We start from the raw sequence: 18,919 nt of genomic DNA, 5'->3' as shown, positions 1-18,919 counted from the left end.
AAAAGGAGAGGAGAGGAGAGGAGAGGAGAGGAGAGGAGAGGAGAGGAGAGGAGAGGAGAGGAGAGGAGAGGAGAGGAGAGGAGAGGAGAGGAGAGGAGAGGAGAGGAGAGGAGAGGAGAGGAGAGGAGAGGAGAGGAGAGGAGAGGAGAGGAGAGGAGAGGAGAGGAGAGGAGAGGAGAGGAGAGGAGAGGAGAGGAGAGGAGAGGAGAGGAGAGGAGAGGAGAGGAGAGGAGAGGAGAGGAGAGGAGAGGAGAGGAGAGGAGAGGAGAGGAGAGGAGAGGAGAGGAGAGGAGAGGAGAGGAGAGGAGAGGGATGTTATCTTAGCACGTCTCATGGCCACCTCGCTGGGCTGGTGTATCTCCCAGCAGCTGGGCTCCCCTGTCCCCCCGGCGCTGTTCCCGCCGCCGTGCCCTCAGGCCCGGCACATCTGCATCCTCGGGGAGCTGCCCCTTCCAGGTCCCGGTGTGCAGGGAGCTCCCAAACCCAGCAGGGACCCGGCCGTACTGGGGGCCATCCTCCTCTCTCCTGGCCTCGGGCACGGCTCGTTCCCTGAAGGGAGCCAGGAAAGGCGGAGCCGGGCTGGCAGCCCCCATCCTGGACCTCGTGAGCCCCAGCCCCATTCCAAACGCTGGCACCCTCAGGGTGGCACCTGCCCCCATCTTGTCCACACCTCCTTCCCAAACATCAGGGCCCTCCCACGGCCTGGAGAGGCCTCGGCGCACAAGGCCGGGGATAAGCGGCCTCCCGGGGGAGGTGGGTGCGATGTCTGCCCCGGCGTGAGGCGAAATCCCTCTCAGCTGCCCGCAGGGAAAGGGAGTGTCCGTCCCAGGGGAACTGACGGAGCGCCCTCCTCTTACTCACCTGCCTGCCCGCCGCTTGGGGAGGCGGGGGGAGGTGTCGCAATTATCTGGGGAAAGGGACGAGGGCCAGGAGCCTGAGAGTGGGACAGGAATGGCGGGGTTGCATGAAGGAGGTGGGCGAGGAGGGGAGCGGGGCAGTCAGGTGTGCGCATCCAGGCTGACCCGGGGACGAGGGCATGGTGGAAAGGGTGCTGCTGGCAGAGGAAGCTCAACACTCGGCCAAGAGCGGCTGGGAAAGCAGAGGGAAGGGGCACAGCCTCACGCTGCTGAGGGTGCAGGCATGGATGCGGGTCGAAAGGGCCAGGAGCAGCACCGCTGCACAGACAGGCTGGCGAGAGGGAATTCCCTCCTTTCCCGGAGGTCCCAGTCCCCCCTCCCGCTGCCCGCCTGCTGCTGGGGAAACCTGCGCTGCTGCTGCCTGCTAGGAGACAGCTCGGGGGCTGCGGGTGTGCGAGGCTTGCTAAATGGAGGCTGTGCTGCCCTGCTGGCTGCTGCTGGGCTGGGGAGGGAGGAGGAGAGGGAGGAGGAGGAGGGAGGGATGTGAAAGTGGGTCAGGAATGTAACTAGACTCTGCCCCCCTCGTTGCAGGCGCAGGCGGCGCTGCCTTAGCGATGGAAAGCAGGCATTTCAGTGTTGATGTTCCCCAGTCCTGGCGGCTGACGGTTACTAGGGGATCCTGAAGGATGTGTTTCCCTGTGACCCTTTGAGAAGAAAAACTTAGTTGCCGCAGTAACCAAGTTTGGCGTGGATGCAATGATGCAGTAAATAGCATAGGTGAGCCTTGCTAAATGGAGGAGGAGGAGGAGGAGGAGGAAGCTGGAACTGTACAGACCGGACAGCTCTTGCAGTCGGGTCGGGAAATGTTTAAAAATATCCCAACGAACTGTATTAGTTAAGTACACGACTTTTACATTTTCTCATGCAATAAAACTCTCCGAATTTATCACCTATTTTTGGTAAACTGCTGAGAAAACAGAGATAGAAGTAAACTGCCTTAGTGATGTAGCATCAGGTACAGACCTCATCCACAAGTGCAGCCTGAGCAGCCCTTTTCAATGCAAAAAATTTGTTTGATTTTCTGAATTTTTGAAAGCTAAGGGGTGTTAAAGAAGGTGAAGGCTGGCTCAACACCTTAAGTTTTCATCCATCTTATTTTCAACATTCTTACTTTAGACTAACAATTTTCAATATTGTTACTTAGATTAAAAGAAAACCCATCAATCCTGCTTCTGAAGGAAATTCACAAACTACTTTCGAAGTGGAAAGCAAACTAAAATAACAAGCAAATAATTTGAGGGCTCTTTATGCCTAATTTCTCCCTATGCCCTCCATTTGATTTCTATCTGATTTCTATCTTCATCTAATGGAGAAACACTTTCATTCACAAGAGTAGGAAATAATTTCTCAGAGTTGGAATGAAGAACTGAAAGGAATCACAGAACACGTATACTGTGATACATCAATTTCTTCTTTAGTTTTCTTCCAGAGTTGTGTCTTTTCTTAAACACTGGTATCCTAAAGAAAGAATGGGTTGCTGTACCATGACTCATTCTGCTCCCAGCCTGAGGACCCACAGAGAGCTGAGCTGTCAAGGTTACAGATGCATCAGGAGTGAGGGGACACACGGACTGTCAGTGCAGGCCACACAGCAGATAGGGGTGCATCCAGTCGATGGATGAGGGTGTTTGTGTACATTTCATTAAGGGAACAGAAGTCACTGGAGCAAACGGTGCAGCTATTCCTTTTACTCCTTTGAATATTTGTCAAGGCAGTATTGCTGTGGATAAACATCCCTTTAGCTTATTCCACCTCTGAAAGCTATTCAGTGTTTAAAAGCAGACATGCACTTTAATTCAAGGACATTCAAGGATGCATAATGAATGTTACTCTTCTACTTTTTCCATGAGATAATTTTTCCAGTTGATTTCCCCTATCATTTTCTACTAAAAGATGAATTTAATTAAAAAAAAACAACATGGATATAAGCAAATTGTGGTGAAATATAACTAATATATTGTACCACTACTCCTGTTTTACTTTTAAAACAAAGTAGAAACTAATAATAGTTTAAGTGCTATGAACCACAAATCTTTTCTTTAACAGAACTCAGTGGAGGGCCTGGGTGATACCTTATAGATGAATGTAGCCTATTGACTCCATAAAGGAAAATATTTATTTAGACAGTCTTCATCTACAGTTTTAGGATCTATAATGGCTTAGCTATGTTGTGCTTTTTTTTTTTTTTTTTGTTATATTTTGGAATATTACTTGGTTTTGTCAACTTTCCTGGCAATGCAGAGCAGTCAGTGGACAGTCTTTCCTCCCATCTGCTTGCCATGGCCTCTGTCATTGAGCTGTCTTGCAGATCGGGGCAGGGGCATCCCACGAGTCTCTGTCATTGTCAGTGAAAATGCCAGGTTAGAAACTTTCTCTTTGGGGACTCCCACAGAAAGTTTTGATGGTCCCACCTATTGCCAGCATATTTTCCCTGTGTGTTGAGGCAAGCCAGTGAGCTGGGAAAATTAAACATTATAGAATAAGCACTTGTGCTACCAACCATTCCTTCCCTTACTGGCAGGGAGGATCTGGTTTTGTTGTTAGTCTGGGGCCCTGTTTATACCCCTCTGGCCAAGCAAAGGGCACGCTAAGCCTTATGGAAATGTGAAAATCCTCCTGTGCTCTGTGCAGGAGCATGGTGTTTCCTATCCATTCCCCCCGCCCCTTTCTGTAGGGATGATGTGTGAGGAAGGAGGTGTGGCCAGAAAGTTGCTGCTTTCTAGTTTTTCTTGGCTCTGGCAAAGGCCTTTCTGTTCAAGGGTAAATGACAGGGACCTTGATGCCACTCTAAATCTGCAGGGATGTGTTAAAGGTCCCCAGAAGGACCAGATTATGTGACAAAGCATGAAGCACAGCTTAGGTATAACACAGAATTTGACCTTAAACTGTGGCTGCTTTAAACAGCATCTCAGACTCTAGACCTCTATTGCCAACATTTGGGCATGAGCTTAGTCTGCAGTGAGAGGCTGGTAGTTAATGCACAAGTGTGGAAAAAGAAGCATGGGAAAGTTCCAGGTTTGATAGCTAAGTCCATCTGCCAAGGTATTTTTGCTTTGTTTTTGCTTTAACTTGCTTTGTACACTGGAAGATCAGGAGGGGGGAAAAACCCCACTATTTAAATAGGGCTTTTTCTAGCTGTGTTCAGCTGAGTCCCATGGTTATTAGATAGAAGAAAAGATGTATTAATTTTTACCAAATCATGTTATAGCAAGTTAGTGTGCATAGTTTAGTAAAATACTTATTTTCTGAGTAATTTTAGCACGTCCTGGCTTTTAAAAGTATAATTTCCAAAATAGATCATAATAATATTAAAAAATATATTAGCTCTACTTAGAGTAAAATATATTTTGCTTCTACCTAGCAGAGGAACCATTTTGCATCCTACTAAAGTGGCTTCAAGGGGAGGATAGGACCTTATTAAGATAGACTCAAAGATTTGGCCACATGCTATTTTTGAGCTTTAGTTCCTTGGTTAGTATCTTCCTCTTACCAGGCTGAGTTTCAGAAACTTATGTGTGAACCGGCTGAAACAATAGCAGCAAAGGTAGGATGCCATACCAAGCTGAATAAGGACCTCAAAGCCCATTACCATTTTAATGATGACATTGTTAAGCAAAGTAGCTTCAAGATTAAATCGTTTGCTTAATTAAGAAAAACTAGCTACTTATCGAGTGTTTTACCTCTAGCAACCAAAATACAGCAGTGTTTTCTTTTGGAACTCAGCTCATGTAGTTTCAAAGATGTTTGCAGCTGAAGACTGTCAGTCACTCACTGCACTTACGAAACAGGTTTAAAGGCAGACACGAGTAACAGGATGTGACATAGGCGCTCCTCAGCACAGCATCTGACGCATCCTTGTACTTTTCTAATTACTTTGAAAGAGGCTGCTTAAGTCTGGAATGCAACAGGTCTCCCTAAAGTTTGAATCCAACAATAAAGCCTTAAGAAAGGTGTATCCCCGCATGTATCTTATTGGGAATTATTTCAGTGAACTTTTGCTTATCAGTATTGAAAAGATGTGTTAAAACCAGTCTGACAACTTTTTTTTTCGTAACGCCATGTGCTGGAGGGCCTTGAGAAAACGCTTTTGAAACAATATCAGAGCTGAGCTACTGAAATGCTTTGAACAAGAAGAATGTTCATTAAACATATTCCCCTGCTTTTTGTCCTGTCCCAAACAACAAAAGTAAAATATTTTACAATTTATAGCCCCTTTTCCAGTGAGATGCTACAGCAAGAGCTAGGAAGATTTGCATCTTGCAAGTAAGAACACGATGGACTTAAAATGTTTAACCTACTCTGCTTTTTTTTTCAAAATTTTAGCCGTGAATTTACTGGATCCTGTTTCAAAACATGCATGCAAAAGCCTTAATTACCCACCCAGCTCCCCTTATCTTAATTCACTGTAAGTCAGCCAACACCCACGGGAGAGGCTCTGCAGTGACTGGACCATGAGAGATGCAGACATTTCGTACTTCACTGGAAACAGTCACTGTGGTATAATCCTGCTTTCTCCGAGTTCCTATTAACTAGCACTCCTTGAAGTGAAATTAGGTTTCATTGCCCAAGGCTGTACTCTTTTCTCTCCCGCAAAAGGGCTGTGCTTCAGGTCACAGGTCTGTGCACGGGTCCTCCCACCCAAGCCCAGGGCACAGTGAGAGCGCCTGCCTGACAGATCAGCTCCTCTGCAGCCACCTGGCAGTGCCTGTTCTGCACTGAAGGTCTGAGGAGGGAAGACATGGATACAGAATTTGCAAAGCACACCAGCTTCCTGACTCCCCATTTTCCAGCCGCAGATTTCTCAGTACTTCTCAGCATCCCATTTTTGGATGTGTAAAAAAGCATTTCAGGTCAGAATGGGTTACTCAGCACCTCTGAAAAGTACAGTCTCATTGTATACAGCTTGCTCTGAAAAAAATGGGACTGAGTGCCACAAAACCAAAAAAAAAAAAAAATTAGAGGAAATTGTAGATGTCACTTTGCGGGAGACATTTCTGACACAAAAACTGATGCAAACAAATAGTAGCACCATGCTAGAGTGAGAGGGACTGGGTTTGAAGCATACCAGCTAAGACTAAACATGAAATTCACCTAGAGAGTAAGAGCCTTCCAGTACAGCAGGTCAGCAGCAGAACAATTTAAGAAAAATCAGGATATTGAGAGAAATGTATTACAAAAATGTACGGCCTAACTCTAGAAATGCTCACGAGAGATGCTACCCAGCAGGGAATGATAAAGGAAGAATCACCTTTACATCTAGGGCTGTTTTGAAGAGCTGCCATTGATGGTGGTTCCTCATAGACATTCCTGGGAGCCATGTCTGTGTCTGTTTTAGTAACTAGGAAATAGATGGTGGATCCTGCTATTGGCAGGACCTTTTACACATCCATCTTGCTATTTTCTTTGAAGTCTTGGGTAATCGCAAACAAGAGTCTCTGTAGAGATGATTTCTGCCACACAGGAAACACCTGTACACTCTCCTCAAATTATTTCTCCATGTGACAAACGCTCACCAGCTCTGCTGTGTCACAAGGTCTTTTCACCCTAAAAGTTAAGGTCAGGAGTGAACCACATTAGAAAAAGGACTGGATAAGGCAAAATCCTTCCCCTAAACCTTTCTTCCTTTTGCCTCCTACTCTGTCTTCTCTGGTTTTTTTCCCCCTGTATTATTCAACCCACAGTTTGCCTTCCTAGAAGCATCAATCATTCCCCATGTTTATTTTTGTGTCTGTTCCTGAGTCGTCAAGGACCAGCAGATTATTTTTTTACTACCAATGTGTGTAGAGCAGAGCCACAGGCTGGTTTGCACTCAGAAGCTGTAAAAGTAGGAGTGTACCAATCATTGATGCGATTTCTGCAATTTCTAAACATTTTTCTTTAAACATGATTATACAGCTCACACCTCTCTTCCTTGATTAATTGGATCCTGCTCTATTTCATGCACTGAAATGCACTCTTTTGATACAAGCAGACCCAGAGCTAGGAGAGGGTACTCCTGTTCCTGGCCTTTCTACATCTTGCTGATTAGCTGCCCTCTCACTGTCTCTGTTCCTTCAGCTGTGCAGCAGTACTCCCAAAACTGTCTGTTTTATAATATATATATAATATAATATAATATAATAACTGTCTGTTATTATAAAGTGAGTTAAGATTCTTGATGAAGAACATGGGATTAAATTAGACAGCCAGAGCTGTTGCAGAAGTATTATATATGAGTATCACTGCAGGGAGAGTTCTCCAACACCTTATTAGTACACACAAAGCAGCAAGAGTTTATTCAAGGTTAGCATCTTCTACTCTTAAGCTTGGCTATGGTCGAATAGCATCTTAGATAAGAAAATACTTGTGCAACGTGATATCATTAGTGTGGTCTGCTTCAGACCTTGTCAAGATCCTAGCAGAAATATTTGTAATAAGAAAAAAAAACCCTATTTCTCTTTTAACCAGTTATTAACCTCAAGACAGTCTATACTTACAAAGAAGTAATAAATGGTTTACAAAGAGCCTCTCTTCCTTTGTTCTCCGAAATCAGCATGGTTTCTATTAATTTAAGTGTTCCTATTTTATTACTAAGTGCTTCTGTATATCTCTTAATATTGTACAGAAAACTGATAGTAGGTGAATTACACAGTTTTGAAATTCCTTACAGTTATTTCTGTAACTTTATCTTTTCTTGGAGCAGGCCTCAGAAATTAGTCTTATAGGATGTAGCAAATGTTGGATAATTCAGGAACAGTTTTATAAGCTCTTAGATCTGTTGGTTACACTGCCTTGTTTTCTTGCTGTTGAATATGCCCAGCCAGACACTGAAGATTTTTTTTAAGAGAAACACAAAGTAACTTGAAATTTATATCCTCCCAATTAAAAAAAAACAGTAATTCATTGCACTGAGTCATGTAAACAACTTTGATACCAGAGGCACTGCTCCTTAATCTGATATCTGAATTTATGAATGGACATTTTCAGTTTCATTTTTAAAAGCAACTGAAATGCACATGCAGATTTAGGGTTCTGGATAAGGGAGGAAAGTAATTACATTGCATCTTCACTCTTCTCCAACTCATCCCCTAAAATATAATTTTGCACCAAAGCAGCAGTGTAAGATGCACAACAGTTGTACGTGTTGTACATTTTACTAATCTCAAGCTGAGCCTTTTCATCCTTACACCATTTTACCTCCAGGTCCTGTCTGGGTCAGACACACATTTTCCAAAGAATGCCTTGAAAGCACTCTGCAGGTGATATTATAATTCTGGATATTCCTACAATGGACCAGTGTGTCTGTCTCTTGGGACCGAGAATTTTGCTTTGTAGAGTTAATGTTAATGCCAAATGATAAATAAAATGCTGAAATGAAAAGTAGGCCCCAAAGAATGGAAAGCACTGTAATAAGTCAACATTTATATTTCTAACTGCAGATGCTGTGAGGTCTGCAGGAAGGGTTTATGGATGAGACACAGCCAGCAGGCAGCGTGCAGCATCATCACTTTGAGCAGGTTCACCAGAATCCTGCAAAGTCAAAAAGCACACAGCTATTCAATGCTTAGGTTAATAGCTCATGGAGCATTCTGATATTCAGAAGCATTTGGCAAACATCTAGTATTACTAGATGTTTAAAAGTGTTTGCAGGTCACTTTTACAAGGGGATGTCTGTTACACAATATTATTAACAGCTCTCTGTGCTGTTATCTGTGCATTAACCCCTTCCACTGCACCAGGAACTATTCTGGTGTTAGATAGCTGACTCCATCCTCTAATTTTTCATGCATAGAGGCTATAGCAGAATACCTCTTTAGGAGATCATTTTGTCATTGTGTGTACAAATAATTACTGGTGTTTGATAATCAAAGAAAACCTTAGTGAACATATAATTTTTCCAATTATCTATACAAACACCTCTTTACTTACGTCACTCTTCTCTAAAGTATTTCTTCATTATATTATTTGTATTCCTGAAAGCCATTTCTTTTGTGTTCACAGCAGTGCTCCTATCTCCCCTTAATCACAGTGGTTTCCACCACTTTTCCCAACTGTTTAGAATTCATTGGAAACAATATAATTTGTTTCCTTAGTAATAGTTTTCCAAGTGCTTCAACATGCTGCAGCATATTTTACAAACTGTAGAAGCTTCTAAAGGAATATTTCTCACCAAGTTTCACTTTTAAACTAATCCCAAGATGCAGGAAAATATTTCCATTCATTTTCATCCTGTTTTCATCAGCAATCACACAGCTGGTTATATTAATCATGCCATTAATTTCTAAAATGAGATGACTGTAGTTTGGCATCTAATTTGTACTCACATGCTTAAGTTTCAGAGTTGCTCAGCAGCCATAGAAGCAATGAATGTGCTCCACACTTCTGAAAATCAGGCTACGTAGGTGCCTAGAAAATACAGCATCAAATATTTGATTAGGGGCATCCTAATAGAAGAAAAAAAAATAACCTTTTAAAAAATTTATTTAATATGGGTGAAGTATTGGTTCCTAGCAGAAAAAGAGCACATGACTCAATGGATCTCATGCTCATTCAGAAGTGGCAGATCTGATATGCATATTTATAATGTTTGGCAAATGTAGTGATTTTTCCTTGTAAAGACTATGATGTAATTGCTAATCCTACAGTCTGATTTTACATATTTGTTTCACTTTTTAAATTCTAAAAAATGTAATATTGTGTTCTGTAAAATTTGGAGAGAAACAGCTGGCATTGGGAAATGTGACATTATGTATTTTACTGATCCTGAAAGCTTAGTTTAGGCCCTCCTGATTACATGAAGTTCCCTCTTCTCACATAGCCCTGGGATAATTGGATGGTATAGCATTCAAAAGCCTTTGGGATGCTAAAATAATCATGCATTAACCCTATAAACATATTTGTGCTTTGATGTTCTCACCACTTAGCTGCTAGCTGAATAATTACAATTCACTTGTGATCAACTTTCATATGGTAAGAGTGATAGCAATGATAAAGAGAGTGAAAAAGTTCCAATACACTTGACATGTGTTTTTAGTTCATATGAAGAGGGGACATCAATTTATAGGAATTGATATGGAGCACACCATGCAATTAAAACTTTTGTTCCCCATTTCATTGCTGGAGGGAAGTGGAGTTTGTGCTCGGTGGTGGGGAGCAGCCACAGGAACTGGTTGTGGCTCTCTGGCTGAGATAAGTTTATGCTGTTCCCTTTGGCAAATCATTGTCTTATAAATTCCTCCATGCTTTGTTCAAAGTACAGCTGTGTTTCAATAATAACTTATTTCTGTATAATTCTAGTTTAGTGGTTTTTATTACATATGCTGCTAACATTTTCACACGAGTATCCCAGCTGTACAGCAGCCCTCTTGCAGTCAGCACTAGCCCAAAATCATGCCAGGAACTGTCTGTATTAATTTCCATGCTACCAAACTTTTGTATACTGAACTATGATACACCACTCCCATCTTACTTTCTCTTGATTCCACTGTTGTCCCAGCTCTCCAAAACTCACCACTTTTATGCCAATTTAACCTCGATTTACTACCACAAGATTTTGCTGTTGTTCCTATTTACATGCAACATACATGTTGTTCCTATTTTATCCATGTACCAAGTTTTGCAACAGCTCTCAGTTTCCAGATAGGAAATCTGAGCCTGTTCATTCTTTTCCACTGTGGTTTGGTAATGTGGTGTTCATCATAGGACAGGACGAATGATACCAGCTCTACTGAATCACCACATTCAAGTTAGTGCAGGGAATATTTCCTCTGTTTTGCAGTGTCATTAAAGTGGAGTCTAGACCAGGACCATCAACAGGGGATCTGTCTTTGAGATTATCCCAAAAAAATGGCATGGACTGTGGTGAATTCTGTCCATTGGCTGGTGGACCAGGGAGCAATGGAAAAACATCAGTCTGGAGTTTACTGATTAAGTCTGTGCCTGGAGAACAACAGACTAGTTCTTCTGAGGTGAATCACTCCCATTTACAGCAGAAACCACAGATCTCAAGTCACATAGGAGAATATCAACTACAGTCCTTTATTGCATATAACCATAGCAAAACTCTCTAAATACCAGATAAAAACGAAAGCAATCTTACTTTTTAGTCAGGACACTCATTTTGCTTTCTAGCCTTACTTTAGCGTGTGTATATGTGTGTGTAGGGGGATAAGCAACTGTGGAGGGAATTAGTGTACTTCAACAGAAGGTCCTCATTTTTACATGAGGACCACTGCTCTGAAGGCTCTAAGATTAATTCATCACATTCATTTTAATGTGTTTTTTTTAAATCCGGCTTTTCATCCAAATCTCAAGAGGCAAGAATACAGTTCTCCCATCCACTGTGCCACTGGTCACCTTAGCAGTGTTCTCCTCAGCCTCCTCTTGGATTATCTGCTATATAACTCTTATTCTAGTAACATTAGGCTCTACCCCCAGGACTTTTCTTGGGGGTCTTTTGTGTTGGTTTTTTTTTTTTTTTTAATTTGTTTATTTGCATTTAATAATTTAAAAAAAAAATTTTGCTAAATTATTCAGGTTGCTCATTTTATCTTCAGCCATTTCTGAAAGGGAAAGGTCATGGAGGAAAACAGCACAATGAAACAAGCTCAGAAGGTGTATATTAAATGAGCACATAAGATTGTTCAGGAAATTATTAGAGAAAATCTTATTTGCAGTTGCCATTTAATCCAAATTTATAGCTCAGAAGATTATTCATCTGCTGAGTTTAAAGAGCCACAGCAGTCTATTACCAGCTCACAAGAGGCTGCAGGAAAAATTTTGCATGACTGTTAGGATTTCAGGATATTTTCATAGGCATAAATCTCAAGAGATTTAATCCTTTGCTGTAAACACTGATTGCAAGCTGAAAATTGGGAGTTTCTGCCCTTTCTAGTTACTTGGAGTTCTTTTGAGGAAGAGGCTGATGTCTGTGCCTTGTTCTTAGAAATCATTTGTTTCAAGAATTGAGATTTCCACACAGTGAATCATTTCAGGTAACAGCTCTCTTGCACTCATTTTGATAAATAGGGGTTTAGGGTGTTTTTCCTTTTCAAGTTTCAGTTCAGTTAGAGTACAGCAAAGCAATTGAAAACAAAAACAAAAACAAAAACAAGTTTATCTAGCTACCAAATCTTTCCTCCCTATATGTTCATTAAGAGAAGTTTCACCTTCTTTGTATTGCACAGAAGGAAAGAAGATTATGGAGAATATTATCTGTTAAGTTGAAGACAGGAATGCAGAAAACGTATTGAGAATACTTTCTTGTCAAGAATCCCTTATTTAAAAACAAGTGAATGTTGAATGATAAATAAAGGTAAAAGGACTTAAATGCTCTTACCCACATTGCCCTAAATTCATACACTTTGCAATTACTGAGTTTTATTTTTGTAGAAGCAAATACTTTCCTGTATGAAAGCTTCAAAAGTTATCTAAAAAATGTCTGTATCTTACACCCTCTGGTCTAAACAGCTTTTCCTTTGCCAGGAAAAACCTTGTGCTGACAGTTTTGCTGTGGTGGTGGAAGTCATGTCAGTAAAAGAATTCCTTTTACCTCTCTTAATCATGTATCCATTATGGGCAATCTGTTAATAGGGCATGGCTGTTTTGACAAGCAAAGAGCTCTCCTGGTGTAGTTACAGCCCTATACAGTGCAGCAGAGGCATAACTACCCCCAGTACCACTTACAACAGCAAAACTCTGCTTTTGCCAGCATGGCTTATCTTATCATCGTCTGAATGACACAAGCTGCGCTGGTGAAAGTATGGTTCTGACTGCGTAACTCTGAACATTCGCTGCCTTTGGTAGCACAGCTGGATTTTAAGCTCAGTGCAAACCATATCCCTTTGCACATCTGCCTGCAGAACTTTACGGCATAGACCTGACCCAGTGCAATTTTGCTTCTCATTTAAGGAGGCACAAAGCACAATTCAATAGGTACAAAAGCATGACTCTTTTCACACTCATTTACCTGGGCCCCACCATTTTCTTCTGCCTCCTCCTTGATTCTTTGCCTACTGCATCCATTGGCCATTTTTTCCTGGTAATTTTGTTCTTCTCTTCTCCAAATCCTGTCATTGCAGCCTCCCCCAAGTTATATTAATCTCTGCCCTTGAAAGTTGTCCTGCTTTTTCCTTCCCTGCAGGGTAACTGCTTCCTTGCCTACTTTCTTCATGACTGCTGCCTCACTTCCTATTGCTTCACTTCTCTGCTGCTTGCTGGCCCTCTCTGCTGCTGTGTGAGTGCATCTCAAAGCACTGACTACCATCTTCTCCCTGGAACGGGGATTTCCTTCTTCCCCACCCCCTTTTCTGTTTGCACCCTGTAAGCTATAATTAGCTGTGACCCAAAGTTAAGAAAATAAAAATGCAGGCGAGAAAAATCAAGAGAAACATCCTAACAGCAAAACCAGCAAGGGTACAGCCCAAACTCCCAATAGAAACTGTTGAATTCTCTGTAACTGAGAATACTTGAAGCTAAACCAAGACAATACTGAAAAGTGTACTGCGCAGGGAATTACTGTGGCAGCCTCAGAAAATGGATAGTAGGTGTTTTCCACCTCTAATCTATGATACCAAAAGGTAATAAGTGATGTTTCAACTGGATATTGCCACCTTCCTTTAGCTGCCACTCTCCTCCATTTGAACAACTGAACGTGACTTTGCTGTTAACATAAGCATTTATTTTGTTCTTAAACATAAGCATTTCTTTTGATTGTGAGAGGTTTCAGAATCCACTCTCCCTAACAAATGAGACACAAGGAAACACACAGCTGGCTTACTACTTGCCTTCAGGAGGGAAAATAATCACATTTAAGCTAACAATCAATTAGGTGCGAGAGGCTGGGTGGTCAGTAAGAATGAAACACATTAGTACCAAATCACAAGCTGGGCATTAAACACTGACTTCTTTTTGCACACCTGTGGGTTTTTTGTTTGGTTTTTTTTTTTTTTTTTTTTGCATTGCCAGGCAACAAAAGTTTCTGGGCAACAATGCAGAGTTTTAAAACAAGTGAAAGTATTGCAGTGGGTGGTTTTGCTTATTGTTCTTTTAGCTGCTCTATCTCTACACTTGCACATGGATTATACAACCTGTTTCTGAGGCTCTACATTAGTGATCACAGAATTGCTTGAGAATGTAAATGTCAAACATCTACGCACTAGTTTTTTCATGCTATGTTTTCAAACAGTAGGCTGTGCTGCTTCAAAATTTGCTAAATAATTAAATATGCAGGAGGGAATGTTACTTAGTTTCATTCATTTAAAACATGCTATTTTTCATACTCCTCTTTGAGGAATTTGTGTTACCAAAACTGAAATAACACTCCTGTGCCTCTGTTTTTTGTTTTGGCTATAAGGCTGAAAGATATGTCAGCAGATTACCCTCTTAGTCATTCTCTATAGTTATGACCATATATCCTGCAAGAATAGGTTTAGGCTGGTGAACTTCTCCTGAAAGGGTTTAGAAACACTGGTTATTGTTACAAAAGTTTAGGTGAATAGTTTATGCTACTTTTTACCTCCTGAAAATTAGAGTTGGGGAAAGGGACTAGTTCATCAAGCTGTTCCAGTCCCCAGAAGCAGGGCTGCTCTGCATTGCATCCATCTGCAGGAGACTCCCACAGTGAAAAGAGAGAAGGCGATGGGACCAGCAATTATTGCAGCCAGAAACTTCAAGCAGTCCTGCAATATGTCCTACAGGCTGTGATCTATGGGGGGGAAAAAAGTGGTGTGGGTTTCAGAAACACTATCTTCATATTTCCATATGAATCCTTAGCCAAGAGGTAGTCTTGGCTGGCTAGGTGAGTCAGCTCAAGGACTGTTTTGCACTGTTGAAATGTCTCAGAGCCAACAGGGAGCAAACACTTACACATGATCTTTTGCTGTTTTGTTATCACTAACATAGTCTGCTGAGAAGAGACACCCAGCAGAGAGGATGGCTTTGTGCCTGGAGAACTACACTGGGATTTTGGGGGAAATACTGGTTTTAATTCCAGCCCTGCCACTACCAGCCTGTTGGGATGTGCAGGGAAGTGCTTTTAAGCATGCTGGGATACATCAGCTTTTCTTTCACTCTGTAAAGTCTAATGTTAAGATAAGTTTGGACTAAAGCTTTGCCTAGCTCATCCAACGCTGCTCTTGAATATAGTGAGTGGGGTTGTTGCAGGAACAAGTTCCACCACTCCCTTGTTCCCCCACTGCCCAATTTCCAGAGGTCAGGTAGCTGAGCATGGTGGTGCATCACATTTCCCTGCATGGGGAAAATGGGAATGCTGTAGGATACTGTGTCTTCAGACAAATGTTCTGAGAGAGTTTGCAACTCATGTATTATGCTCTTCTGTGTGGTTTTCCAGTGCACAAATTCATAAAATTTTCCAAGCAATTTATAGGAAATATATTTAATTGAACTTTCCCCATTTTGTTTTGTATAATTACCCTGCCTCTATGGTGGTCACATTTGTCAGTTCTCGTTAGTTCTTAAGGGCTTTTTGACCCAAGAAACCCGTGTCTTGATGAACCCCTCTAAGCAAAAAAAACCTTCAACCCATGAGAAGACTCAGCAATGGCATATTCGTTCATTTAAAGAAATAACTGGTTGAAACATAAAGGAAATTCAAACATTTCTTTTAGGTCTTAGGTCTTATAGACTTATTTCTCAAAGCTCTCAGGGTTATATTGTCTGATCCTCCAAGCAGGCTTTTCCCTGCGTTAGTATGTCAGCCGAGTTCTCCCTCTTGGCACGAGTGAGGACATCAGGAAAAGGATGGCAGCAAGAGGACTCCGGATGCTGAGCAGGCACAAGCTCAGGCAGGGCATGGGGCCTCAAATGCCTCTGACATCCTCTGTGGCTGGACAGCCACACGTCAGGGTGAGGGAGCTGGGGCTTGGCAGCTGCCCTCACCCAGCAGTCCTGAGGTGTGGTAAAGTCAGGGCCCAGTCCTGCCTCTCAGCATATAAAGTGTGCCTGGTTAGCCAGAGAAATGCCTTACTCCAAGCTGCTTTGGCTGAAAGGGACGTGTAAATTTGCAAGAAATTACAGTAATTTCTAAACACCATGATCTAAACCAGAGAATGTTGATAATGTCTCATAAGATGGGGGGAAAAAAGATTTTCTAGCTAACGTTTAACTTCTCTCTTAACCCTAATGTTAGCTTTAGTCTCTGTGCTTTAAGACATCCTCAGGTTGTGGCCTTGATATAAGCTATACATCCTGTTTTTCTTCTCTCCTTGAATACCTTTAATCAGCATCTCTGATATTTAAATTGTGGCTGGGGGTGGAGTCGTCCTTTTCTTGGGACCACAGCAGGTGGCTTTTGTCACCAATATTGCTGTGTCATCCAGTGGTGTCAATGAATCTGGTAACACACTAAACATCTTCACAAAACTATTGTTTTTATTTCTACTATTGTTCATTGTATTTAACCTCATTGTGAAGGATCAGAGAGGTGTGTGAGGGTTACACAGAAGCTAGAGAAAATCTTCTTGCCCCTGAGTGTGTTTACAATCACTGTAGGTATTCATGTCCCAATATCCAGAAAGTACAGAAAATATGAGTAGTCCTAGGAAAAAAACTCCAACTTTTTATTTATCTTGTCACAGAGTGGCCAGAGGAGATGGGATGAACCACAGTAATGCAAATAGTGAAAAGTGCAGAGTGAAGAGGATAGCTGTATCATGTAAGTCATGTAGTACCATTTTGGGAGAGTCATTCAAAAAAGTGGGGTTTATTAGACAGAAATTACTTCTACCTTCTCTTTCATGGTAATAAGTAATAGAAAAAAAGAACCATTTGCTCAACACTTCACATTCAGTACTAGACCACAGTGGTGTTTTACCTCTCTGATGCATTATAAAAGTTCAAATGACAGAAGGCTGAAAAAATGAATTATTTAATTTCTCTTGCCCACCAATAGCCCAGAATAATTAATTCCTTAACTGTTAAAAGACATCTCACTTTTTACTACTTTATAAACCCTAATAGTTAATGGGGGTTTTAAGTCATGTAATAACTTTTTTTTTCATAATTTTTTTTTTAATTTTCAGTATTAATGTAACACAGTATGTACTGGTTCATGCTTCATTCCATCTTACAGAAAGAACAGGGATAACTGCTATAAAAAAACTATCTGCATATTTTCTCCCAAGACTAAAATAATGATTTTTTTTCCAATGTGAGTTTTACATGTCCACCTTTTCAGATGCTGAATGGAGAAACAGTTGTTCTTCTATTCCATATATCTGCTTACTAAACTTCCCACATCGAAGGGCTCTTAAGCACCTCCAAGGTTATAAAATACATTGAGGATGGGAATCTTCATGTTGAGGTAGTCCAAAATGCCTCCAAAACTTTTCTAGAAATATTAGGCAGAGGTTTATGAGACATGTATTGATAACCTCCAAATATGATTACCCACACAGGAATTTTCACCAGTTTCAACTGCAGCTACTTGTGTAAATAAATGGGTGTGCAAACCAGGCCCATTCTCTGTGAGTTTGCATGTGTGTGCCATGAAGGCTTAAATCACAGCAGACTTCCAATGTAAATAGAATGTTTCAAGGGCTGAGCCTGAGATGGATAAACTGCTCAGGTTTTTGATTAATTGGATGCCTGACAGCAAATGATACTGAGGATGCAAGCTGGCTGTAAAGCTGCTGAACTTACCAGCAGTTCTGCCACTGCAGGTTGGCAGGTACAATGGGAACAGAGATGAAAAGGTAAAAGATACTTTGCTATCAGTTTATTTTTAATGGCTTTCCTTTTTTTTTTTTGTTTGGTAAAATAAGAACCTTAGAACAATGAGAATGTACTTTCTCTCATGTTTGTTGCTAATATTGTGGGGTAAACTATGATATTGCTCCTCTATCAGTCAGCCACTCTGCTTGGGTAGTACTACTCAGAACTCAGTAGAGAGCACAAGTGGCAAAAATTGAGCCCACAGAAACCACCACATCACATGCATGTTAAAGCTGCAGTTTCACGTTCTGAATATACGTGTGCTACCTTTCAGTTCTGCAGTTGTGGCATTTCAAGCTCCCAGTTCACCAGACCTGCGCGTGTTTTACTCGTGAGCCCAGAAGGGAAGAGGTTTATTACTGATATGAACCACAGCTCATGGCTTTGAGACAGGACCTGTGTATTCCTGACTTGTATGCCTTTATCCAGTATTTGAAAAAATGGTGCAAATGAAGTTAATCATGACACCTCACATGCAATAGTCTGTGAAAATAGTCAGTTGAGGGCTTACTGCCCCAACCTGGAATTTCACCCTGTTTTTCAGGTGAATCCCTTTTCAATCAGGAGATAGGATACCATGTAAACTGGCACAACCCTTTTGCCTAGAGGCCATGACTTGATTTCTTTAAAAAACAGGCAGAGACTCCAGGTTCCACATCACCAGTAACAGCTTTAAAAGGCCTAGTTTTAGTAGCTCTAGATATAGTGTAAATAACCATTTCCTTAAAGGTAAACTGGCTCCTCCTATACTTATTAGGCACTCCTCGGAAGCAGTGTTGGCTTACTTTTCTTTTTTTCTCATCGAGGTTTCAGGATGGAGTATTGCCAGGTATTTTGTTTTTATGTACTGTTATTATTTGTCACACAACTCTAAACCGGTACCACCTTTACAGTGAAATCCTCACCACTCTGAACACCTCTCCATCACTTGTTAAGTCTCCGACACCTTTGAACTTCCACTGCAGGGAAAGCGACGGGAAGGATGGTGCGTGCGGTGCCGTGCAGCCTAACTACCTGTACGTGCCAGCGGCCGCATCTTGCCTTTGATTAGGCACCGCATTTGCACCTCGTGTTCCTGTACTGATGTTCACGGTCCTGTTACATTTAACGCGTCCTTTAGTTCTGGATGGATGACTGACCCCTGCGGGGACCCAAATCGCGCAAGGACGAAAAGTTTCTGAGGAGCCAAACACAACCAGAAGGTGCCTCCTGCCCGCGGAGCAGCGAGCTGCGCTGCCCGCGGCCGCTGTACCTGGTGAGGCACCGGGCTGGGAGGCGGAGGAGGATGCACA

The 18,919-nt window shown here is 41.8% G+C and overlaps 3 long non-coding RNA genes across 5 annotated transcripts in view; 1 reads left to right on the top strand and 2 right to left on the bottom strand.

Moving 5' to 3' along the window:
- The window catches only part of LOC135303498 (uncharacterized), a 28,864-nt gene extending 27,878 nt beyond the window's left edge, over window positions 1-986 (bottom strand). Inside the window, exon 1 of the long non-coding RNA XR_010364983.1 lies at window positions 862-986. This is a non-coding gene — a long non-coding RNA (uncharacterized LOC135303498). The remainder of the gene's footprint in view (window positions 1-861) is intronic.
- Window positions 697-18,824, top strand: LOC135303515 (uncharacterized). 2 transcript variants are annotated; one of them, XR_010364992.1, is made up of 4 exons: window positions 697-753; window positions 1,449-1,634; window positions 16,493-16,569; window positions 18,593-18,824. It is a non-coding gene; the product is annotated as an uncharacterized LOC135303515 (long non-coding RNA). The 2 variants fall into 2 exon arrangements; XR_010364989.1 differs by lacking the exon at window positions 697-753 and having other exon boundaries at window positions 1,419-1,634.
- Window positions 3,154-14,595, bottom strand: LOC135303521 (uncharacterized). 2 transcript variants are annotated; one of them, XR_010364994.1, is made up of 3 exons: window positions 14,413-14,595; window positions 9,221-9,302; window positions 3,154-6,461 (listed from the first exon to the last, which is right to left on the bottom strand). It is a non-coding gene; the product is annotated as an uncharacterized LOC135303521 (long non-coding RNA). The 2 variants fall into 2 exon arrangements; XR_010364993.1 differs by lacking the exon at window positions 14,413-14,595 and adding an exon at window positions 12,865-13,739.
- Window positions 18,825-18,919: the final 95 nt, after the last annotated feature.

The sequence above is a fragment of the Passer domesticus genome, chromosome 1, assembly GCF_036417665.1.
Source record: "Passer domesticus isolate bPasDom1 chromosome 1, bPasDom1.hap1, whole genome shotgun sequence".
NCBI lineage: Eukaryota > Metazoa > Chordata > Aves > Passeriformes > Passeridae > Passer > Passer domesticus.
This window is presented reverse-complemented; position numbering and strand designations above follow the sequence as displayed.